Genomic DNA, 25870 nt, shown 5'->3' with positions numbered 1-25870 from the left:
AGTTTAAACCACATGAAATGAGTATGGGAAGATACTGAGGCATGAAGCCTTTCTTAAACCTTAAAAATGCAAAGAAAAACAAAACAAACCTCACCTAGCACTTTCAAGGGAGGCACCCTCTTAAGGAATTTAATTAAATATGACAAAAGCCCTGTGGTGCTGACTGCTGCCTAGTGCCCAAGTAGTTTTGCCCAAGTAGGAGAAGCCTCAATGGCCTCCTCGTTTCTCCTTGGCTTTGAAGGTCAGATGGGGCAAGCCTGGAGTTGTTCGCTATAGTAGAGTACACCACAATTATCTTAAATGCATGCATATTCATACTCCTCCACACCCCATTGGGCCAAATCCAAGTATGTAGCACCGGGTTGGTTTCAATGGCAGAGAGTCTGTGCTTTGACATGCCTCTTTTCTGCTCAGAATATTCAAAGGCTCTCCGTTGCTGATGAAGAAATTTCTCAGGCAAGTGTTCAAGGTTCTCCACTATCCGATCCAAACAGATGTATCCAGCTTTCATTTCAGTCCAGCCTGAAAACTCATGAGTTAGTCAGATCAGACTATTTAACATTCTAAATCAGACTGTGGTTTCCTGCTTCCATGTACATTCAACTTCTGTTTTCCCTCCTCCATAATGCCATCTTGTTCCTCTCCATCTAAACGTCTCCAAATCCTGCTTCTCATTAGAGTCCCAGCCTAAATAAAACAGCTTTCCAAAAAACCTTCCCTTTTACCTCAAAGTAATTATTTCTTTCAGAGTCTTTACTCATTTATTCTCTGAGGGTACCTTTCATTTTCTGCCATGTTGGTGGCATAAATATTTTAACTTCTTCTAAAGCCCTTTAGAAGGGATGATGTCCTTTTTTCTTTTTAACCCTCACGTGATGCCAAATACAACATCTTGCACAGAGTAGGTATTCAATAAATGTTTGCTAAATGAACTAAAGAATGAAAAATCAGAAAGCAAGTGTAAATCAGAAAGCAAGTCTAGAATCACAGTCCGTTTATTTTACTCTCTTAAAAGAAAATATCTTAGTTCTCAGCTCTTCCCAAATAGGTCATCCTACTCTGCCTTCCTCAACTATAAGCAACAGGTGCAGGTGAGTGCTTGCTACCTTTGTTCCTACTTCTCCAGCCTGCCCTTCAAAATGCTTGGTAAGTAAACTCATGAATGATTTCAGGCCACCAGGGGGCCTCATGCTGCTATCTGAGTCCCGAAGGAAACACTGGAATTACAAATTGTAACAACTGAAATGGAATCAAATCTGAATACAGCAAGATATCTCCTAAATTGGGAGGAGGTGGGGAAGATTCTCCACTGAGCACACTACTACTCTCCTTCCTAAGCCATTTCACAATGGCTACATCTGGTTCTCCTAATCAGCAGACGAGCCCTGTGTGGGAGCCTTCAGTCCCATTAAAGGCACAAAGATTGTCCTATGCACTGTGAATTCCAACTCTCATGAGGGTGAATTATGATATCACAATTATCTCACAACATACGTCTTTACTGGGCAAGAATGTCTTTTCAAAAGGTTTTATTATATAGTGATAAGCAGATATGGAATGTATTCATATGAATGATGCAGGTATGTATGTATTAAAAAAAAACAAAACAACAATAACAACAACAAAAAACCTGGCCCCATCGTGCAGCACTAGAAACCAGCTGTCTCGCCCACCTGGATAACCCTAAACCCCACACATCTTGGGTCACACAAGAACAACTTTTTCTTTTTTTTTTTAAACAGGAACAACTTTTGACCTCATCCAGTGCAACAGGTCTCTAACTAGGTGAGAATCATAGCCACCCAGGTAACTCTGTGCTTCCCACCTCACTATCTTCATTAATCCTGGGAACCTTGCCTGCAGAAGATGGTCAAGGTCATAGGGATCATGCAGGTGACTAAAGCTAGGGCATAAGACCAGGAGAGCCAGATCACAAATCCTCAAACCTACCTCTTTGTACCATCACCACTCATAAAACGAAGTGGGGGGAGATCTCCTGGTCTCCTGGGAAGTATTATGGTTTTGAACTTAGAAGATCTGACTATAAATCCCAGTTCTATTAAACTAGTCAGATGACCTTGAGCAGTTAAGCTTCATCTTTAAAATAAGGTTAATTTTAAGAAATGATTTAGATTTTTTTAAATTATAAAGTACTATATAATTACAAAATTGTTATTTATGATAATATCTAATGTTGACCTTAGCTTTTTTCTCTCTGATTATTATCCCAACATGTCATTAAGCATCAAGCAGCCCCCATTTTGGTTAACTGACTTTAATCAGACACTTTGTTTAACCTTGACATTATCCATAAAGGTTTTCTAGATCCAAAATAATCTGAGGAAGGTTCCTGTTCCAAAGATGAATCATAACTTACATTTCCTTAATATGGTTATAATTTTCAGTGTTTTCACATACATAGGAGTTGCTATAAAGGTATATGTAATATGGATATTCAATTAGGTGCCCTCAACATAAAAGATCAGGAGAGTGAAAAGTTCTTTTCTTCCCCGCCCCCCCCCCCCACTGCCATTCAAGCCAATCTTGTACTGGGCTGCCCCAAAGAAAGGAAGACCAAAGGCAGAAATCTAAAGAGAAACAAAAGAAGAGAATTCCTAATGCCTGGCTTTTGAGCTTCCAAGGGCATCCCTGTGATTTAGGACTTATCTATGGAACTGTCAAGGGTAGTTTGTTTATAGCTGATTTTTAGAGTACTCCCTTACTCTAGGACTTAATCTTGCGTACAATAGTATTCAACTGTACCTGACGTTACCCAACATTCTCCAATCACACTTTGAGGCTGGAAGTGCATGTGTCCTCCCAGCTCTTCGGAGGAGCAAACCACCTTCAGAGAGGATAAGTGACTTGTTCAGTCAAGGTTTCACAGCCAGAACCAAAATGTTGACCAAAAGATAGACACCAAGCTATAACAGGTATCATTTCCAGAATGTCTCTTTAGGAAAGGAAGACAATAAAAGTGCTCTGACACGGACTTTTCTTTTTGAAGTATAATGTACACAGAGAAAAGTGTACACCTCAGAGAATTTCACAAACCTATAGAACTAAAACCCTGATGAAGAAACTAAATGCAGCAGCCTCCCCAAGTCCCCCTTAAATCTACTCCCAGTCATTATTTTTCCAGGGGGGACATTATTCTCATCTCTAATACATAGAGTCATTTGGCTCTTTTTTTTTTTTTAACTTTATACAAATGGAAATCATACAAAGTGTACTCTTTGTGCCTGGCCTCTTGATGTGCCATCACTTCCAATATTAGGTTATAAAGACACTGAGGCTTTTGCCTTAATGTTTCTCTCTCTGTCTCTGTCTCTCTCTCTCTCCTGCCTTGTTCTGGGAGAAGCCCTCTGCCATGTCACGAGGACACTCAAGCAGCTCTGGAGAGGCCTGTGGGTGAGGAATTAAGGCCTCCAGCTAATAGCCAGAGAGGAGCTGAGACCTACCAGCAGACCTCAGTGAACCTAGAAGGGGATCCTCCCACAGTGGAATCTCCTGCTGACTGTATCCCCAGATGACAGCCTCACTAAAACCTCCTAAGACGCCTTCAACAGGAACCACACAGTCAGGGCTGAAGTCTACGATTTTTGTAGGCCCTAGGCACTTGTCTTCATGGGCCCTTTCTTTCACTAGAAAGAAAAAGAAAGAAGGAAGGGAGGGAGGAAGGGGGGAAAGAGGGGGAAGTGAGAGAGGGGAGGGAAGTGAGGAAAACGAGAATGTATTTCACCTATTGCAAAAAGAAAATTGTACTGGCAAGTATTGTGGGCTCTAGGCACTGCACATACTGGACCTAATGGCCCTTTACTCAGTTAAGTCACTCTTGGATTCCTGATCCACAGTAACTGGGAGATAATAAATGTGTGTTGTTTTAAGTTATATGTTTTAGAGTAATTTGTTATTCAGCAACAGATAATATTGTGCTCTTGTGAAATTTCCTCTACGTGACTTTTGGTGTACATACCACATACACATCTTTGTTGAGAATACACCTAGGAGTAGACTGGATTAAAGGGTAGGTGTGTGTTCAGCTTTACTGCCAGAGTTTTCAAAAATGGTAACATCAATTTATACTTTCATCAGCACTATAAGAGAGTTCTGGATGCATTATAACATCATCAATTTTCAAAATATTTTCAATCTTCCATTTCAGTCATTGTGGTGGATGTAACACTTGCTCTTAAAACATATATTTAAGAGAAGGGATGTGGCCCTGGAAGCTGAGCTCTACTAGAGCAGAGCAGGCTAGAGGCGGGAGAAGAGATTAGAGTCGAAAAACACAAATTAGATTTGGGCTTTGAAAAAGCAAACAGCAAGAGATAAATTCTCCCAGAAGTGCTCTGAGACCAGAAAACAGGGTAAAAACTGAGGGCTGAGTTCACCATGCTAACGACATTTCCAGAGTTCTCCCTATGCTTGAAGCCTCATGCTCTGAGCTTTGCATGGACGATCTCATCTGATCCTCAGCCCAATCCAACGAAGGAGGTTCTACTATTACTTCCATTTGATAGATGAAGACACAAAGTCACAGATTAAACCAAGTAATTGAGATCACACAGTTAGTAGAGTAGGGTCTGGTTTCAGATTCCAGAACCCACTCACTTATCCACCATGTTGATACTCCCTGGTACACATTAACCTTCCCAAACCTGATTCTTGAATAAACGTCCCAACCAGACGCTAAGCAATACAGGGACAAGAGTTTGAGCTAAAGCTAAAGAGTGAGTCAACAGTTTGGAGAAACCAGGACTAAAGAGGTAGATGATTATTGAATCATTTGCCACCTTGAAGCCAGGTCTTCTTATAATATATCTTGTAATTCAGCATTTTGCACCTTTTAAGACACTCCTATTAACAAACATAGGACTGACCTAGGATCTCAGCCACATCTTCTGCCACAAAATCTGGTGCTTTCATTCTTGGCCTCCTGGAGTTTCCCGTGTGGAAAATTCAAGACTCAGAATTATCAGCCAGGCTCAGCCCAAAACTGGAGGGTGTGACGGAAGTACATAGCAGGATAACTTGACCTACTTTAGGGGGAATCAAAGAAGGCTTCCTGCAAGTGAGGTCTTGATAAGAGCAGGACAGGTAGAGGAGTTGGCCAGGTGATGGGAGTAAGTAAGAAGCAATCAGAGATATGCCCTGAGGGAAAACCCAGAGTGAATGCTGAAAGGTCACTTAGCCCCTAGCCTCTCCACCTCACTCGATTGCTCTAAGGCAACAATGAAAAAGCTCCTTAAGGGGATTTACCAATTACAAAATTTTATCCAAGCAAAGAGGCACAATAACTCCAATATCCATAAGGTTCAAACTTAACGAGAACCAAATGTTCAGGTTCTAACTGAGCAGGAACACTCCACTTTAATGTATGAGTACCGTGGGGATGGTGAATAAAAAATAGTATCATAACTAAAATATTCCTCTTCCTCATTATTTCAATAATTATCTTCCCTGAAGATGGTGTAGCACTCCTGTTAAAGGCATGGACTCTAGATACAAAGTGCCTAGACTTGAAATTCGGTTTTTCCATTTCCTTGCTCTGTGTCCTATACAAGTAAACCTGTACCTCAGTTTCCTCGTCAATAAAATGGGAATATTAATTGTACACCTCATAGGGTTGTAATAACTATTAACTGACTTAACAGATAAAAAGTGTTTTGTCAATGACTGGTACTCAATATATTAAGTGGTACTAGCATCTATCTTGATTTTAAAGCAAAGCCAATATGCTTTGACATATAAAGCTACAGAAATTACCAGAAAATCAGTTCAAATGAGATATTAGTAGAAAAACAGCAGTTTATCTCATGAGAGAAATTTCAAACACAGAGAAAATGGGTTGACATAGAAATTTGCATTTGGTCCTATCAGGCAAGAAGACATCCCCTCCAAATCCATCTACCTATCAATGTTTTGTTTGCTTAGTCAGAAGCTGTTTGTGTTCAACATATTCATACCCAAATTTACATATCTTAAAAATAACCCTGATGTCATCAAGCTACCTGATAGAGGGCTGGTTAGCATTTGGACAATGCTTTGATGTAGGCATAGCAATTTCATATTCATTTCCATGCTAACTCTTTCCAGAAGCTCTGTGAAATATTATTCTCACGTTGAGATGGGAAAATTGAGGTTTGGAAAGGTTAAATGGTTTGCTTAGGATCAAACATTTCCTAGATGACAGAAATAAGATGCCCTGATCCAGGTCTTCTGTCTTTCCATTCCACCTCGCCCTTGCCTTGTTAACCTGGGCAATATAGGTTCCTGTGGAATGCCCTCCCTTGGGGGTCTATGCCCCCAGGTCAGACAGCGAAGGATGTTTCAACAAGCCTTGAAATTGGTTATACTTACAGTTATGCTTTATTGTTCTGATTGGACAAAGACATTTTTTAAAGAGTTAATGTGGTGAATTGAGATTTGCATCAACAGCTGAAATAAATATATAGTTTTAAATCCTGTAGAAAATACACATTTTCCATTAACCAGCTCTGGGTGCTTTTGAGGGTTTATTTGTTTGTTCCTAGATAAAAGAAGCTTACATCTCCATACAGCTTATGTTTCAAACAAGAGACTGTCTTTATCAGTGGTTCCCAAATGTCTGTCCAAGCCCTGACAAATTCAGACTCACCCAGAAGCTCTATAAGACCAGGACTCACAGGTGCTGACCTCAGAAGCTCTGGTTCAGCAGATTCAAAATGGGACCTTCTATCTGTTAAAAACAAACAAAAAAAACCCCAAATATCCCAGGAAATGAAAATTAATAACCACAGTGTTTTTTCTCTACAAATTGTTTTATTTCTCAATAAATTTATAATAAGGTAGAAGACTGGTTAAGTATAGATTTGTCAAAGGCGAGACATCAGGTAATATGGCAATATTTTATTTTAAAATTTCAATGTGTATTTTCTTTATTCCAACTTTATTTCACTTCTGAAAACCTATCTGATCATAAGTTTTACATCTTTACATAGATATAACAGAATTATAAGAATATTTATAGAACCACGGAACACTGGAATGTTTTTCTCTGGAATTCTGTTTCTGCTTTTGTAGTTAGATTCTTTCCCCGTGTTCCCCATTCTTTCCCTTATGTTCAAAATAAACAACTGTTATTGTTAAAAAAAAAAAAAAAAAAAGAGTCTTTCTGCACTGCCAGCATTGGCACACACTTACCCCAAAATACCTTTGAATTTATTATAGTACATCTGTATTATATACACTCAGTAACTAATAAAATGAATGATGCAAATTGGTACATACTAATATTAATTTGGATATATTGCAGAGTGTCTGTAACACATTATGTGGAAGGCAAATTTTCAACTAATATTTATCATATACCATTCTTGTAAAATAAATTGGAAGTGTATTTGAGCTTGTTTAAATAAAAACTATAGAAGAACCCAAGGAGACCCATTAAAAGCATGTCCATCATTGGAGTGTTGATCTAGGAAAAGGAGACAGGTTTTCTTTACACTCCTCTAAGTTGTTTTGATTATTATAATGAGCAATAATTAGCTTGAAAAGAATCTAGAATGAGAGGGGAATAAAGGGGCACTTAGAGAAACATTACAAATAAAAATACAGAGCTCAGGTGCCTGGGTGGCTCAGTTGGTAAAGCGTCTACCTTTGGCTCAGGTGATGATCCCAGGGTCCTGGGACTGAGTCCCACATCAGGCTCCCTGCTTCTCGGAGAGCCTGCTTCTCCCTCTCCCTCTGCCTGTTGCTCTGCCTACTTGTGCTCTCTCTCAATCTCTTTGTCAAATAAATAAATAAAAATCCTTAAAACAAACAAAAAAATACAGAGCTCATAAGTGATTCCAGTATGCAGCCATGTTTGGGAACTGTTGATTTAAGCCAGACTGGGATCCTCTCCATTCATTCATTCATTAGTTCAATCACTTGGTTAATATTTACTGGGCATGTACAATGTGTGAAACATGGGTAGGTATCAGAAATCCAAGCATTAAAAAGAAACATTCTGTGATTGAATTAAGAAAGTCTGGCTAAGGTAGTCCAGGCATAAAACTTTCTACAAAAACAATAAAAGCCTGTAGGGTCAAAACCCAATCTGTGTATTAATTAAATATATTGGATTCCTGTACCTCTGGCATCAAGATAGAATGGGAACAAAGTGCCTATAGTAATTTGGAATAAATACCGGTAAGAGTCTTGAATGTGAAAGTAATAGGAATATAACATACTCTATTGCTTTCACTTTCCTTTGTATTTAATCACTAATTTTTATAGGCCATAGGCTTATGTGTATTTGGTTTCATTGCATTAGTTGTGGTACACATTAGTAAATTAATGAATCATTAATAATTAAGACTATTCCCCCAGGAGACGGCCATATCCTAAAAATACCCTTTGCCTAGGAACCCTGAAGAGTAGTAGAAAAAACTCAAGCAGGTGGCATTGAGAAAGCCCTTTTTGTGGTTTTAACATAGAATGGACAGCCAGGATTGAGTCACAGTGGATCTGATACCCACTGCTCACAGGTTTCCCAGCGTTTTCATTGGGAAGTAGCCCATGTCCAAAAAAAATAGAATTACCCTTTTGCTCCATCTCAGCCTCCTATCGAGAAAAGCAAACACAGATGATTTTCCATTTCAAGTTCAAATACAGAATGGATTGCTTCTTGTTTTGCTTGACTGGGGTAGTTAATGAGAGTTCAGAAACTGGCACCCTGCCAGGCACAAATCAGTTGGGGTCACACTGTCAAAGGAACCCAGAAAAAGAAACAGTGAGGGGGGAGGGGTCGACCCAGAAAAACTATAAGTTTGGATAAGGTGGGACTGTGATCGTTGGTATTTCAAGCGTCCAACACATGTTGCCCTTCTGTATAGAGTGGCTAGTCCAGAGCAAAAAGGGATATTTGGAGGCAAGGTTTGTGTTGCTTCACTCCTCTGCAACCACACTCTATAATAAAAGTGCTTGCATCAGAGGAAGGCTGACAACACATTTTAGCACTTTCACAGTTCTAACTTAATCACGGCAGGCAGCTTTTCTGCTACTGGGAGAGCAAGCTGCGTCACTAGGAACATCTGACTCCAGGATCAAGTGTCAATCACTTTGCCTAAGGTCGTTAAAAAATACTAGGGTGTCCCCTTACAACATAAAGGCTTTGCCTGAGTAACAATTAAGAGGAAACACATAGCATGATAAATAATTGAACAGGTGGATTAGAGAAATGCCTTTCCTGTGCAAAATGAGAGGAGTGATGGACAGCTGTAAATCCAGCTTCTTTAGCCATCTTCCTCCACAGCCCAGGGCTCTAACTAGTTGAACTACTCTTTTTTTTTTTTTTTTTCACTTTGACTTTCTTGGTCATTCAAGGCATCTCTAGGACCTCATGGAATCAGATAAGCTGCAGAGAAAAGCAAGACCTCAGAAGTTCCCAAGAGCGGCTTTCAGGGGACGCCTGCCAGTGCCTAATGCTGCCGGGAATCGCCCCGTGAGCGGGATAATACTTTGGATGTAGTCTGTGCACGACAAGCTCTGCTGTGGCTCAGATGGCAAGTCCCTCTGCTTGTATGATTCAAGAAATGCCCAGTTTAACTTGCTGCTGCCAAAACACCTATGAAGCACAACCTGTCACCTCCTCAAAGAGGGTCTCCCATTCAGCTCTTGAGTTTGTTTTCCTCCCAAAACAATAACATTGTTGAAGTCTCCAGAAAGGGGACACAGGGTGCCAATTTATGGTGTTGTTCACAGCAGTCCCAACACCTTTGGTTATTGATATCCTGGAAATATTTAACACCAGAAAGTTCTCTTACCCTCAGACTGGTAACCACCCACCAATAGATGTTTTTCTAACAGAAGACAGAGGAAAGAGAAAGAGATTGAGAAGGAATGAGGTCAGAGGAAAAGAACACAGAAACTTTTGCAAATAAGCCACCATCCTAGTTTCTATTTGCAGCCCAGCAGCAGCATTTGAAGCCCTCAGTGAAAATAAAACCCTCAAGCTTGGAACTCCCGCTACCACGGCATATTTTTAAATGGTTACGAAAGGAGTCTGAGCATTCAGCCTGGCAATGCCCAAGATTCCTGGGCCACTCTGTGGTTAGTACTTGAGGTCAACTAGGCAGACAGACCCTTGTCTTGCCAACCTTAGGACATGTAAAGAAGATAATACATGTTGGGATGATAAGGAAGTCAGAGAGAGCAGATGACCCAACGTAATGATTCCTCGCTTCCAAAACAGAAAAGTTAGCCACACTAGAATTACATGGAGGCAGAATTTGGAGACAAAATATTTTTTTTTTTAAAGAAGAAATTTATAAGGAAAATTTCAAACAACTAATACAAGAGAGAATGGCATAATGAACACCTAAGTCCCTTACCAGTGGCTTCAGCAATTATCAACTTATGGCCAGTTTTGGTCATTTGTACCCTTTCCCCAACTCCCATATACCACACCAAATTATTCTGGAATAAACCCCAGACAACATGCAATGGATGATTTAAAAGGCAAACTTTTATAAGATTTATGAGTTGGCTGTAGGTTAATGAGGTTAAATACTATAGAAAAGCAATTTAAATAATTCATTTTAGATAATTTTTGTTAAAAAAGCTGAAACAAGCTCTCCCTGAACTTTCATACTAACTAACATTTGCTTTCATACCAGTTTCATAAAACTTTTCCTGGTGGTGCTATCTGATGGCTAGATAGTGAGTTATACGCAAATGAACAGCAGACCTATCGTCTTGCAGGATGTAGAGTTTTGGAGAAACAAGGGTGGATTGTAATTGAGAAGGGTGGTAACCCCAGGAAAGGGGGCAAAATGTAGTGTGAACTCAGAGGGGGTGTGGAGGAACATGGAGATCAGAGAGCCTCTGCCGGTTACTAAGGTTACTCCATGGTCTGCAGCCAAAGCTGCTCTTTGATCTTCATCCTTCCGACCTGCTTATTAATCTCCCCAGAGGGCTGCCCTTTCCCTAGTCACTCACCCAAACCAATCCGGAATCACAAAAGGGTAAGAAAGCTTAGGGGTGAGCATCTGAATATACTAACTTCCCCAGGCAGCTTTGTAGTTCTGTTTTCTCCCCTCTACTTCCACCTCTCTGTGAGGGGAGAAGTGGGAGCGAGACATTCAAAACTCCCATGGTGATTCATTTTCAATGTATTTAGTAAATCATGATGTTGCTGAAGGAGTTTTAGTTTTAACTGTGTGAGGATGAATCATAGCACCGATCCTTTGCAGCATTTAACTTCCCCTGGACACTTTAATTGTATTTTGATAAATGAAAACGAGGTTATACATTATTGTAGGGTTGCACACATTCGCCTCAATAGAATTTTAAAGCCCCTGTTTTAAGACAGCACTGTTGTAAATGCCCAGAAAATTAAAAGTTGAGTAGTAAACGGTCACTTGGCTCAAGAAGTTTGGAGTGTAACAGGATTCTACAGGCAAGTACATACATGGCCATAATGCCATCGTAAGGAAGATAGAAGAAAAGGAAACAAATGAGAAATGCTATCAGCAGGGTGTGATGAAGATGTAGAGGGAAATGTCCTTACAGAGAACAGTGAATGAATCCTAGAAGTCTGTCAAGCTGGAGAAGGATCTCAATGAGAGAAATGGGGGTTGAGGAGAAGACAGGGTTTCAGGGAGAAGGAAAAATGAAAGAAAAGGGAAATATATGAGAACAAGTGAGACGTGTTCAGGGAAACGTGGAGTCCACGTTGGTAGGAAGGTAGGTTCCCTTTGGGGTGGAGGAGCAGGATAGGATTTAAAAGGCAAGGTGACTGCAACAAGGCAAAAAACAAAAAACCCTCTAGGGAGTTACATGCACAAAGTCTGAAGCAGGATTACCTGATCCTGGTTTTGACCTTGAGCTGAGTGATCATGGATAAATCATTGAAACTCTTAACCTGAAGGTCTCTGCCTATAAAACCAGGATACAAACAGTGCCCATCTCTGGCTACTATTGTTTCATTACCTTATCAGTGGGGTACAGCAAGGTTTCCCTGGATTGTGCAGAAGAGGAAAGGCTATTATAGTTCATAATATATTGGGGAGGGGTTGAATGTGGCTACTCCATCTACCATCACCCTGAGGTGAGCTGATCCCAGGCAGGTCTGAAGCCTAGAGCTACTCTAGATTAGGAGAAGATTCTTCTGGAAGACTGTTTTTCTGTTGCTGGCAGGACAGCAGAGCTTTGCCTGGATGGAAAAGCATTCTTGAAATCTCAGAATGTTTCAGCCAGCAGCAGCTTTTTATGTTGACTTTGCTGGGTGGAGGCGGTAACTGATGGAGAGGGACCCATGTTCTGAGAAGCCATGGCAGGACCTTCTCATTTTCAGTTAGTTTGCCTTATGACATGTCACCAGCCCTGTCTCTATACACACCCCAGCCCATTATACAACTCCTGAGGCACTTTCCAGTTGAAAAAATCTCAAAAGTGGAAAGAAATAGGGGGTGTGGAGTGTGTGAGATGTGATGTGACCTGACAGCACTGGGATGGATGGGTCACCTCTCTGCTCCCTCCCCTTTCCTCCTGGAAGGGGTGGAGTGAGAGCTGATGCCAATTTAATGGGTCACAACTGGGTGTCTCTCCCTTCCTGGAAGGCCTGGCAACATCTCTCCTACCATTGTGATTAGGAAGAAAGCATTCACAAGGATGATTATCTAATCAGGGAATTAGCCTTGGTTCATGAGGCAAGCATTAGGGGACTCAAAAAATCTAATGGAAAAAAGACCCACATCAGGAAATAGCACCAGTAATCACACCCTGAATGATTATTATACGCAAACCCTATGAAGATTTGGGACAATTATTTGTAAACGATCATCAAATAAAATTTTCAGATATTTGTCTGGAGTACCTACTCTATTAAAGATACTGCCAATTTCTCCTACTTGGTTTCCTCCCATCAAGCCACTGAACTCTTGGGTTGAATTTGCTCAAATGGCAGTCTAGGGGCCATCTGATTCCAAATTCCCTTGGGTGCTTGTTAAAAGTCTGGATTTCTGAGTATCCACCTTATACCTATGGCAACACAATCTCTAGGAGGCAAAACCTAGGAATCTGAATTTAAAATACTTTTTATTAGAAAAATTTCAAGCATGTTTAAAAGTACAGAGAGAAATATAGTAAGCTACCACCTACTTATCACCGAGCTTTAATAATTATCAACCCATGGCCAATCTTGTTTGATAAATACCCCTAACCCAGATTATTCTGAAATAAGTACCAGATATCATATCATTTCATCTGTAAGTATTTCAGTGTGTATCTCTAGATAATAAAGAATTTTTTAAAAATATAAATATATTTATTATACCTTAAGAAATTATTAATAATTATTTCTTATTATACCTTAAGAAATTAACAATTTTCCTTTATATCAAACATCTAATCAACATTCAAATTTCCCATGTTATCTCACAGTTTTGGTTTTTGGTTTTTTTTTTTAAAGTAGATTCCACACCCAATGTGAAGATTGAACTCATGACTCCAAGATCAAGAGTCTCATGCTCTACTGACTGAGCCAGCCATGTGCCCCATCCTACAATTTTTGAATCAAAACCCAAAAAACTTCCCCACATTGCAATTGGTTGATACACCCCTGGTCTCTCTTTTTCCTCCTATAATACTCTTGTTCCACTTTTTGCTTCTTATTTGTTGAAGAATTTGGGTTGTTTGTGATGTAGAGTTTCCTTTGACCCCTGTAGTTTTCTTCGATTTATTTAATAATGTTCTATAATAATTAATTTTATAATGTATAGATTTTATTTGTTGGTACTTTGTTATTTATTAGTTATTTATTAGTAATCATAGAATAGCTATTACTTTATATTATATAAATTAGTAATTATGTCATAATAATAATAATTATTATTATTATCATTTAAATGTAAAGCCTTGACCAGATTCAGATTTGGTGGTTTTGGCGGGAAGACTTTGTAGGTGGTGTGAAGTATCAAATACTTCCATCTGGGGGCGCTAAATGCCTGGCTGTCTTTTTATAATATTAGTAGTCGTTAATAAACATTGCTTGGTTCCATTAACTCACTGGGGACTCCAGTTCTTTATTTTCAAAACAATCCAGATGAGTTGTACACACATTACAACTCCAAGAATTTAGGTCTCATCCTTTTTCCATGCTGCTCGTAGAATTATCCTACAAAAAAAGTAAATACTCCTTCGCCCTCTAATAAACTCTTCTAATAACACCAGTTTGAGGCCAAGCAAGACAATCCTTCAGAGTGTGGGGAGACAATATTAGTGTGGTTTTTGTTACTTTTTAAACTTAAACATGAAATTAACATAATTAATGTCTCATATATGAATCCATCATAGTACTGTATAAGACTTTAAAGGAAGGAATGCACAATCAGAAAAGGTTTAAAGACTGTTGCCTAGAAGATGGAGCCTGTATCACTAAACTTGTCAGATAGAAAACACTTCCGCAGCTTTATTCCCCACCACTCTCCTTCCTCTCGCATCCTATGTTGTGGCCACAGTGAGCTTCAGCCGTGGCTCAGTGCTGCCATGTTCCTTCACACCTCCTGGCCTTTGCTCATGCTGCCTCTGTGCCTGTATTATCCTTCCTGCAGTTAAATACCTGGCAGGCCCCTTCCTATGGACACTTGCCATAAGTAAGAACTGTTCCCTTCATGCCCTAATGGACGTAGTACATACGTCCATCCTGGTTTCTAACTTTTTGAAATGTAATTGTTCTTTATATGTTTGTCTTTCACTATGCACGACAACTCCAGTCAGCTGGGGACTGGGTCTTCTATCTCTATTTTGTGACTGTATATATTCCTCTGCATATTTTTAATCTGGGATCCAGCTCAAAGGGTATACTCAGAAACTATTAAGATAACCAAGAAAGAGGAGGCGAGAGCTGGATATGGAAAAGCAGACTGAAGTTAAGAAAGGCATTCTGCACGCAGAATTAGGCTAGTAAAGAAATGCTGGTGAAAACAACAAGGCAGGTTTCAGTATATAAGTTAGGATTCTTGGGGTTGAAAGCAACAGAAACATCTCTGTCTGTGAGAAGAACAATGGAATGTGCTGGAATAAGAACCAGTGACTTATAGAGCCATAGGAAAGCTGGAAGGATCAAGTTTAGAAAACTGTAAGAGGCAAATGTATTCCCAAGAGCCCAGAAACAGAAAGCACAATAGTTTTTTTATTTTTTTATTTTATTTTTTAAGATTTTATTTATTTATCTGACAAACAGAGATCACAAGTAGGCAGAGAGGCAGGCAGAGAGAGAGGAAGAGAAGCAGGCTCCCTGCTGAGCAGAGAGCCCGATGCCGGCCTTGATCCCAGGACCCCGAGATCATGACCTGAGCGGAAGGCAGAGGCTTAACCCACTGAGCCACCCAGGCGCCCCAACACAATAGCTTTTTTTAGCAGAAAGAATCTAACCAGGATGGTACTACACCTGCCAGAGGACTCTGCCCACACCACCACAGCTGTAAATGAATCCCAACTGCTCCTCTGGGTTTGCATCACTCACTCACTTTTTTTTTTTTTTTCAATTTATTTATTTTCAGAAAAACAGTATTCATTATTTTTTCACCACACCCAGTGCTCCATGCAATCTGTGCCCTCTATAATACCCACCACCTGGTACCCCAAACTCCCAAACCCCCGTCGCTTCAGATTGTTTTTCAGAGTCCATAGTCTCTTATGATTCACCTCCCCTTCCAATTTACCCCAACTCCCTTCTCCTCTCACTCACTCACTTTTTATTGTCCTGGATGGGAGCATCTGACTGGCAAAGCCTTAGTCAGTGCTCATATCATGGAGGCAAGCAGGGAAGAGATGATACGTGTGACCCTACCTCCCACCAATAATAATGTAATGGAAAGATTCTCCCCAAAATAAGAAGGTAAGGTGGTTGCATTTTCGGACAGTTAAGTACACTTAAGAGAATAAGTAATTAAATTAGCATGACAGCAAAGAATTCATCCTGGACAATGGTCAGAGATCAGCTAGAAACACATGGTACAGGTGGGAACCAAGTTACACAGTTCCTCCCATTATTTCCCAGGCAAGGTAATTTGGTATTTATGCTATAGATGTAGGGGGGAGAAGCATTTTGAGGTTTATCTGTAGAGGAGTAATACCATTAAAAGAATTGTTTGGATAATTAAAGTGATCCCTTTGGGATGACTGGATTAGACAGGAAGATAGTAGAGAAAGGGAGAGCAGTCCATGAGTGTTTGCAATAGTTGAGGTTCCAGAGGTTAGCCATTAATCTGCAATCCAGAAAAGCTGAGCTGGATCCTCAAATAGCAAAGATAAAAGCAGATCCTAAGTCTGGATCAGGAGCCAAACATAGCAGACCAGAAAAAGGATGAAGGGGAGAAGGGGAGCCAGGATTAGAAAGTCTCTCCAAGGAATTTCACTAAGTAGATCGCAGCTCTCTGCACCTGTTGTTTCCTCAATGCAGACTCTGGTGCTTCTGCTCTCACCTGGGGATACTTAAAGGCATCTCATGGTCTTTGCCAGGAATCAGTAAAGGGTGGAACAAGAGTTGGGGGGGGGGTGTTGAGTGACAGACTGATGGTATCATGAACAAAAATACAGAGGGAAATGTGAAGGACAAGTCTGATGGAAAAGGGTGACTTCCATTAGAAAGACTTAAGTGTAGAGATGTCTGTCTCTAGGAAATTGGAAATACAAGTCTATAGCTCAAGAAAAAAGTAGGGGACTTTAGAGAAGGTGTCTGAAGAAACTAACATTTATTAAATGGCTTCTACGAGCCAGGCACTTTCACACCTCAGCCTTTGCACTAACATTTACTGAGGTGAAATAATTTCCTCCTATTTCACAAGTGAAGAATCTAAGGATCTGACATTGGGTTTTTCTCCAAGTTCATACAACCATTATGCAGTGTACCCAATACTCAAACCTACATACTCAAACTGCCAGATTCTCTATACACTTTAAAGTCATATTTTGGCTGAATTTGGAAATTCACTGCAATTGTAGACTAGTGGGATGATGAGAGAAACTAAGTTAAAATAAAAATGCCAAGGAAAAAAAGCCAAGGTCAAACAAACTGGTTTAGTTAGCAGAAAGCAAGCTGGGAAGCTAGAGACAAGCTGTAAATATATGAAAGTTAGGATTCACAAGAAAAGTATTCATACTTCTATGTATGAAAAAAAATGTAAAGAAAAAAATTGGGGGCCACCTGAGTGGCTCAGTCAGTTAAGCGTCGGCCTTCAACTCAGGTCATGATCCCAGGGTCCTGGGATCGAGTCCCATATCAGGCTCCCTGCTCCGCGGGAAGACTGCTTCCCCCTCCTACTCTCCCCCTGCTTGTGTTCCCTCTTTCCTTGTATCCCTCTCTGTCAAATAAATAATTAAAAATCTTAAAAGTAAAAAATTGGGGGGGGGGCAAAAATCCAGGAGGTTTTTAAACTTCTATTTTTAGTTCTGCATAGATGGTGGAATTTTGCTGCCTGGGCTCTTTTGGTGAGAAAGGCTAACATTTTCCCAAAATATCATTACCATAATTTTTATAACCAATTCTCCAGAAAGTAAAATTAATTTTAAAAGAAAAGGAAATAATGAAATAGAACAGTGGAATAAGAAGAGTAAAGTGTCCATTTGAATTATTAAAGAAGGCATAATTTGGACTTTTTAGTTTAAACATAGACTAAATATTATTACTCCCAAGTACTTATCAGACACAATAGCCATCTCTTCTTCGTCACCCATACTTGCTCAACCCCTTATAATATGGCTGCTGAAACCGGTCCTTTACAAGTCATTAAAGGTCTTCTAGTTGCTAAACGCAGCAGCTTCCCCAGTCCGTCTTCTCCAGTGTCATTCTTCATAAGAGTATCAGGTGAAAATAGCATAAGTATTTGGGAGAACAGAACCAATAAGACTTTGAGACTGATTATTTGTAGGGGGTAAAGAGGAGGAAAGAATCAAACTTGGCATCCAAATTCCAGTCTTGGAAACTGAATGGATTAACAAAAATAGGGGAATCAAGTTGAGCCAAGGCAGGATGAGCAAATGATGACCACAACTGGAAAATCAGAGTCATGGGTGTATGCTTTATCTTCTCAAGTGAATTAAAAATTTTTGAGGGTAGCAGGGTCATGAGAATTTTTCTTCTCTCTTTTTTCTTTTGTAATTCTGCCTGCATCTGCACATCTAAATCTCCTTCAGCATGCTCTCCCTCTGCTACCTTTTTGAAAAGGATCTTGGGTCTCAAGTTTACTCCCACCAGGAATGCCTGTACTACTGTTCTGCTGAAGACAACACTCTTACTGTAGTAAGAATTTCGGCCAATAAAGAGAAATATGGAAAGTCCCTAATTCCCATAATACCACTGCAGAATTCTTTAAAGTTCAATTAAAATTTACCAAAGGGTTGTTATAGCAAAGGAGAATTGCAAGGTAGGAGAGGACAACTTCAAACCTACAGTTAAATACTACTATTTTTATAGAACAAAGCAAAAGATCAAAATAACGTAATATCTTTACAGGGGAAGCTCCTCATGAGCATAATCTCTTCTATCTAGCTAGCCTGACTCTTCTAACATTAGCTCTTTCTCGCCCACAGTGTTGCTTTTTGCTTTTGTATTAATCGTTTGCATTGCAACTGATCTTAACTGTTTAAGAATCCTTCACCCTTTTTCGGGAGTACTGGGCAGGATTCACCCATCTCTGTTCCAAACACAATAGCACAATTGCTAGAAGAACATAGTAAGTTATAGAAATTTTCCAAAATTTCATTTATTCCCTTAGACAAATACCTGGAGGAGAGGAAGGCAGAAGAGGGAGCTAGGGACTTTGGCAAGACAGTTCAAGGCTGGAATGAACGTCTCAGTGTGAACTTTGGTACTCTGAGTGCTGTCCCTTTTAATATATCTTTATCAGTGTGCCACTCGGATAAGTTTTTCTTTCTGCCCAGTTTTCAAGCAAAAAAAAAATTGCTCCAAAGGCACACACACATGTGTTCACACACAGACACATCCTATTTGCCCCCAAGAAGAAACACTCATATTTAAAAAAATGTAGTCTAGAGCCTTATGAGGAAAGTAAAACCTTTTCCCAAATAAAATATAGTCTTCGAAGACCCTAACACCAGACCCTAATCCCTTTGTTTATCCTTTGTCTAAACCGTATACAGGAGCAGCAAGAGGGTTTATTAGCCTTAAATTCAAGTAATCTTTCCCTCCCCAGGGTGGAAGTGGTTTGGGGTGGGGGATGGTTGGCTCTTATGGTTCATTCCTTTACACTGATGCTTATAGCATAGGGAAGATAGACTTAGTCTTTAACCACGAAGGCAAAAGAATTAAGTCATTTAGATGTTGGCCAGGATCTTGAAATACATATCTCTACCCCAAAATAATTTCCTTCCAGATCTCCAGGATATCTATGCTCTCTCCCAGAAGCCTTGCTGATTACTGGGAACCTTCTAAGGACTTCTGAAAATGCCTCTTCAGTTGGTGCCTGGGCTCATAACAGGAACAGATGTCCATTACTTAGCATCCAAAGAGAGCCCAAGATAAAATAAATGCTGACCCTCGCCCATAGATCTATTTCCTATTTAAACAAAGGTACCGGGCGCCTGGGTGGCTCAGTGGGTTAAGCCGCTGCCTTCGGCTCAGGTCATGATCTCAGAGTCCTGGGATCGAGTCCCGCATCGGGCTCTCTGCTGAGCAGGGAGCCTGCTTCCCTCTCTCTCTCTCTCTGCCTGCCTCTCCATCTACTTGTGATTTCTGTCAAATAAATAAATAAAATCTTAAAAAAAAAAAATAAAAAAATAAACAAAGGTACCTTTCCCACCTGATAGTTCCATTAGTAGATTGTCTGCCTTTAAGATCTGGTGGACCAGGCCTACCCTATTCTGGCTCTACTTATCCCCAGAATTGTTAAGAGTGCAACTCTCCCTCCCCCAACATTGGTATTTTTCCCTGTGTCTCTGTATTGCCATAGCAATGGCACGTGCCTCCATCGCAATGCTGGTCACACAATATAATAGTTTGTCTGCCTGCATGTCTGTCTTTCTTGCTTATCTGTGAGCTCTAGGAGGGAAGGAACTTTTTCTTTTTTAGTGCACTATAGCTAACACACATCACCTTAGTTTCAGATATACAATTACATAATGATTTGACAACTCTAAACATTATGCTCTGCTCGCCAGAGTGTAGGCACCATCTGTCCCCATACAATGCTAGTACAACATCATAAACTATATTCCCTACACCAGACCTTTCATCACTGTGACTTATTCTTTCCATAACTGGAAATCTGTATCCCCTACTCTCCTTCGCCCATTTTGTCCATCCCCACACCCCTCTCCCTTCTAGCAACTATCAGTTTGTTCTCTGTATTTATGGGTCTGTTTCTGGTTGTTTGCTTTTGTTATTGTGGTTGTTGTTGTTTTAGATTTCACATATAAGCAAAATCATATGGTATTTGTCTCTGACTTACTTCATTGAGCATAATATCCTCTGGGTCCATCCATGTTCCCACAAATGGCAATATCTCATTCTTTTTTACAGCTGAGTAATATTCCTGTGTGTGTGTGTGTGTGTGTGTGTGTGTGTGTGTACACATATACCACATCCTCTTTATCCATTCATCTATTGATGGACACTCGGGTTGCTTCCATATCTTGGCTATTGTAAATAATGCTATAATAAACATAGGGGTGTATATATGTATATATCTTTTCTTTTTCTTTTTCTTTTTTTTTAAGACTTATTTACTTATTTGAGAGAGAGAGAGCAGCGGGGAGAGAGAAACTCCAAGCAGATTCTGTGCTGAGTGTGGAGCCCAGCATAGGGCTTGATCTCAAGACCCAGAGATCACAACCTGAGGCAAAACCAAAAGTAGGACACTCAACTGACTGCACCACCCAGGCACCCCTATATCTATCTTTTCTAGTGCTTTCATTTTATTTTGAGTAAATATCCAGTAGTAGAATTACTGGATCAGGGGTACCTAGGTGCCCATTAAGCCTTCAGCTCGGGTCATGATCCCGGGGTCCTGAGATCGAGCCCCGCATCGGGCTCCATGCTCATGCCTGCTTCTTCCTCTTCCACTCCCCCCACTTGTGTTCCCTCTCTTTCTCTGTCAAATAAATAAATAAAATCTTTTAAAAAAATTACTGGATCATATAGGATTTCCATTTTTGATTTTTTGAGGAACCCAGGAGGGCAAGAACTTAAATGTATTTGTCATTCCTCCTCCTCTCCTTTCCCACTCAGTATAGTGGGAGGCACATATTAAGTGCTCAGTGGAGTTGGAATTGCTTTAAACCACACAGCCTGAGGCAATAAACAAGAATCATCTGCATGAATATTTGACCTATTAATTCAGTTTTAGTTGGGGAAAAATAGTCAAAAGTATATTAGAAGACCAGACACTTTTTACAATCTCCAAACTCTGTTCAAATGGAATAATTTCTCTCTTTTGAATTTAATTTGGTTCTCTAAATATTTCTGTATAACACATTAAAAGCTGTGATCTGTTTTTGCTTTTCCCCCCACATTCTCCTTCCATAATCAGGTTACTACATATCACCCTGAAACTTTTCTTGCTAAAGCAGCCCAAAGGCCCTCATGCTCCCTTATTCCCATGTCCCCAATGGCACCTGCTATATTTCCTTCCAGTCCTCAATTGTGGAGCATTGGTTTGAGGACAAAGACATGAATTAATCACTTTTGTTCCTTGCAGGGATTTGGAAGCACTTGGAACCCTGGAGCCTAAGTAGGGAGTTGCTTATACCAGTTGAAACAATCACAGGATCCAGACTGGAGACAAGTTTTTAAAAAAACAACAACAACCACCAAAAAAAAAAAAAAAAAAAAAAAAAATCTTCCCATTCAGCTGGGGCTCTCCATTCAGCCTGGGGTGGTGGGGGTGGCTCAGTATGTGAATCTAGTTAGCAACAGCATTCCTGGAAAACTGGCCCATTGCTGAGCTTTCTGGTGAAATTCATCCACCTGTCATGCTGGGCCTTGGACAGGAGCCAGGATGGACAGGAAATAATAGGCTGCAGGATACCGGTGTGTGTCAGTGGCCCCGACCCTCCCATTCCTGAGCACAGATGAGCTAGAAGCCTGTGAGGTGTCACCGTGCCTCAGATGGGCTCAGGAGACCACAAAACGACTAGCGGGGGGGGGGGGGGGCGGGGAGCAGAAGGGATGACGAGCTCTCTTGAGGACTGCAGAATAATCTCTGCAGGGAAATGGCCCTGGCTCTTGGTCAGACACATCCCTTTGTTCTTACTGACCGCATCCTGCACACGTAAGGCTGAGCCTTAGATCCAAAGGAGAATGTCTGTGTCCTTCCCACCTCCATGTCCCCCAGCCTCTTGGCCTCCCTAGTCGGTCAGAGAACTGGCTGCGATGACATCAACTGGCTAGAATTACATAAAACTTCCCTTTTCAACTCCCAGACTCCTGGATTCATATTTTGCTTTGTTTTTAATTTCCAGATGATTTCCCTTTGTCCAGCTGGCTTTCTCCCCTCCCCACCCCTACCTCCGTCAATTTTCATTTCCTATTTTCCATTAGCAGGTTTCAGACAATGAGGTGGAAGAAACATGGGTTCTCAAGAAGCCCAATTCATGAGGATGACCAATACTGGGCAAGCTGAAAGTATTTCACTGGAGAAACTACTCTTAAGTGCCAGGTGGGGTCATAGTAAAGTAGCATCAACCTTCTGTTCTGGGAAGAAAGATATTTCAGACAGTTCTTCCTCCTTATGACCCTTCTTACAGCCAATTCTACTGTGGGTGATGAAAGTAGGGGAAAACAGGCATGTACTTCTGCATCCGGATGCTGGCAATGGGCCCCTGACATGTGCCATTCATAGATTTGAAATTAGCAAGCCCACAGGCCAGAGTGTCTCAAATTCTAAGATGTCTATGGATCAACAGAGGATTTTGGTAAGATGCCACAGGTTGGGAGGTGGGATGGGGCTGAGGGTCTGCATTTCTAACAAGATCCCAGGTGATACTAATGCAGCTGGTTCTCAGACCACACTGTGAGTAGCGAGGCTACACTTACCTGGCAGTTTGGTTTTTGGAGATTTATCCTGAGAGAACATAGAAAATAAAGCTATATTGGGACATGAAGTCTTCACCTAAGAAGGAGGACTGTGTAATGGAAAGAGGACTAATTAGGAGTGAGGAAACCAGGGCTGTATTTCAAGTTATACAACAAGCTAACTGGGTATAACCTCCCTGAGCTACAAGGAGGAGGTTCAACTAGGTTGACAAGTCCCCAACCTTTTCATACTGAATGTATGTTTGGAAGGATTTTGTCCACTAAATATGTTATAAACAACAGAATAACCCACGTGATTCTACTCTAGACAAATGAATAACCTGGATTGATTCTTTTGAACTTTAGAACACATATCAGGGCATAAACAAAAACACCCATTAGGAAGCCTCTGGATCTGATGGTGTCCAAGGTCCCTTCTTAACACTGACATCCTATGATCTCTGTAGTAGGTAGGTATAAAAGGGAAAGAGGGATGGATCTCCACTGTGTATAAAACATAAATTCCTATCCATAAAGGTCAGTTTAATGCTGAATATGTTATTGAGAAGATTCAATAATGGGTACATTATTGAGGGAAGGTGTTGAATTTCTTTCCCTAAAAACAGCTAGGAGAGGATAGAAAAGCATCATGCTAAGCTGTTAAAAGTACATCTCTGCCTAAATGCAAAAGAAATTACTATATATGTTTTTAGTGACACTTGCCCCATGTTTCTCAGTGACCCGGCAGGAGACAGGGACACACTTCAATCAGAATGATTTGAGGAGGGCCTGTAAAGGGGCTATGTTCAAAGGTATGCGTGGATTTTTTCCATCCAAGACTCAAAGCTGTGAAGGGAGAAGGAATTCGAGAACTGTGGCTTACTTACACAATCAGCAATTTCCCACGGCATTGCATTGGCACTTTGGTGGTGAATTGGTTGACTGTGCCTGTCATACAGGGGTCAGCCTCCGGCTGTGCTCTTCTGTTCACTGTCTGTCCTTGTTCTACTGTGTGTCTTTAAAATCCTACAGCCTTAAAATAGGTCTCCATATACGGTAGTGTGAGTCCTCCAATTTTGTTCTTCTTAAAGACTTAGTTCTTTGTAGCCCTTGGCATTTCCAAATATTTTTGAATGAGCCTTGTCAGTTCCACAAAAATACATGCTTGGATTCTGGTCAGAACCGTAAGGCATCTACAGATTAATCGGGGGAGAAGTTGTCACAATATTGAGTCATTCAACTCATGATTACCATATGTGCTCACATTTGTTTGGGCTTTTAAATTCTTTTCTGTAAAATCTTTTACATGTTTTTTGGTATCAAGGTTATACTGGCCTCCTAAAGTAAGTGGGGAAGCACTCCCTATTTAGCTAATCACTCAAAATTCTGTTTCTCTCCTGTACCTTTCTTATAGTACTTTCTTATCGTTCTTATACTGTATCTTTCTTAGAAGTACTTTGCCTTTTTGTTTTTCATTCATCTTCAAATTATGAGAATTCCGCCTGGTGCTATCTGCTGATGGTTCCTTGGGATTATTTCAGAAAATCATTTTCCTTATGACACATGGAGTAGTTTGTGTTAGTGAGTACCTTCTGCTTTCAAGTTTTCATTGTTCTAAATAAAACAATATTGCTTTTACCCCTTATGGAGTGTCATTTACTTCTAAGTACTGCCAGCTTTGTCTGAGATTTACAGCTGTATTCTGAGTGGTATGTTCTTTAAGATTTATGTTACAGAGGCTCTGTATAGGCCTCATGTTGATTTTATCCTGTTTTCTCATTTTTTTTAAAAGATTTTATTTATTTATTTGACAGAGAGAGATCACAAGTAGGCAGAGAGGCAGGCAGAGAGAGAGAGGGAGGAGGAAGCAGGCTCCCCACTGAGCAGAGAGCCCGATGCGGGACTCGATCCCAGGACCCTGAGACCGTGACCCGAGCCGAAGGCAGAGGCTTAACCCTCTGAGCCACCCAGGCACCCCTCCTGTTTTCTCATTCTGAAAGGGAATGATGTACATATTTGGCTTTTTTCCCTGTTAACCTGAAACTTCTCAGACCTAAAGCTACTGAACTGGTTAACCATGAACTTCAGAATTCAGTAATTCAGTTACCTAAGGAGAGAGAATGCCAGCAGGTGAATTCCCTACTTCCATGGTTTCTGCTTTTTGTTTATTGAAAGTACTGGGGGGCCCAGTCAGTTAAGAGATCAAGTGGTTATGTGTCTGCCTTTGGCTCAGGTCATGATCCTGGAGTCCTGGGATCAAGCCCTGTACCAGGTTCCCTGTTCGGCAGGGAGTCGTCTTCTCCCTCTCCTGCTGCCTGTTCTCTGCCTACTTCTCCCTAATAAACAAATAAAATCTTTTTTAAAGTATTGTGTCAGGATTCACTTTCCAATGTTGCATTCCAGGCATGCTGAAGAAGTATATACATATCTCCTTTGAGTGGCCAGTTGCTAACTGGCCACTAACTCAGGCATAAGCTGAAGAAGTATATACATATCTCCTTTGAGTGGCCAGTTGCTACTTTTCTTAAGATAACTGAGGCTTTGATCTCAAGGCCACTCTATAGAGTGGTTTAGATACTCCTGCTGAAAGTAGACAGACGAAGTGGTATATTTCTCTTCTGTCCCTTGACCTTTTTTGACCTCTCCTAATTACCCATTTACAGGAGTCTCTTACCCTCTTGTGACTCTGCCTTTGTTTTCATGAGGAGGTGCCATAAATTAACCTTAGAGTGAGAATACTTGGTTCCATCTGGAGTGTATCACTTGGAGGTTCCTCAGACTTATTGTCTTGTGAATGGCACTCTTTACTAGTTTACTACCCTCTTGACGCTTTTTCCATCTTTTCATTATTCTACTGGTTATTTTGAT

General features: G+C 40.5%; 1 long non-coding RNA gene across 1 annotated transcript in view; it reads right to left on the bottom strand.

The window, feature by feature from the left end:
• Window positions 1–6639: 6639 nt before the first annotated feature.
• Window positions 6640–25870, bottom strand: part of LOC131816077 (uncharacterized) — a 129661-nt gene continuing 110430 nt past the window's right edge. The window contains exon 4 of the long non-coding RNA XR_009347940.1: window positions 6640–6721. This is a non-coding gene — a long non-coding RNA (uncharacterized LOC131816077). The remainder of the gene's footprint in view (window positions 6722–25870) is intronic.

This window comes from Mustela lutreola, chromosome 15, assembly GCF_030435805.1.
Source record: "Mustela lutreola isolate mMusLut2 chromosome 15, mMusLut2.pri, whole genome shotgun sequence".
Lineage (NCBI taxonomy): Eukaryota > Metazoa > Chordata > Mammalia > Carnivora > Mustelidae > Mustela > Mustela lutreola.
Note: the sequence above shows the minus strand (reverse complement) of the source record. Positions and strands in the feature narration are given on the sequence as shown.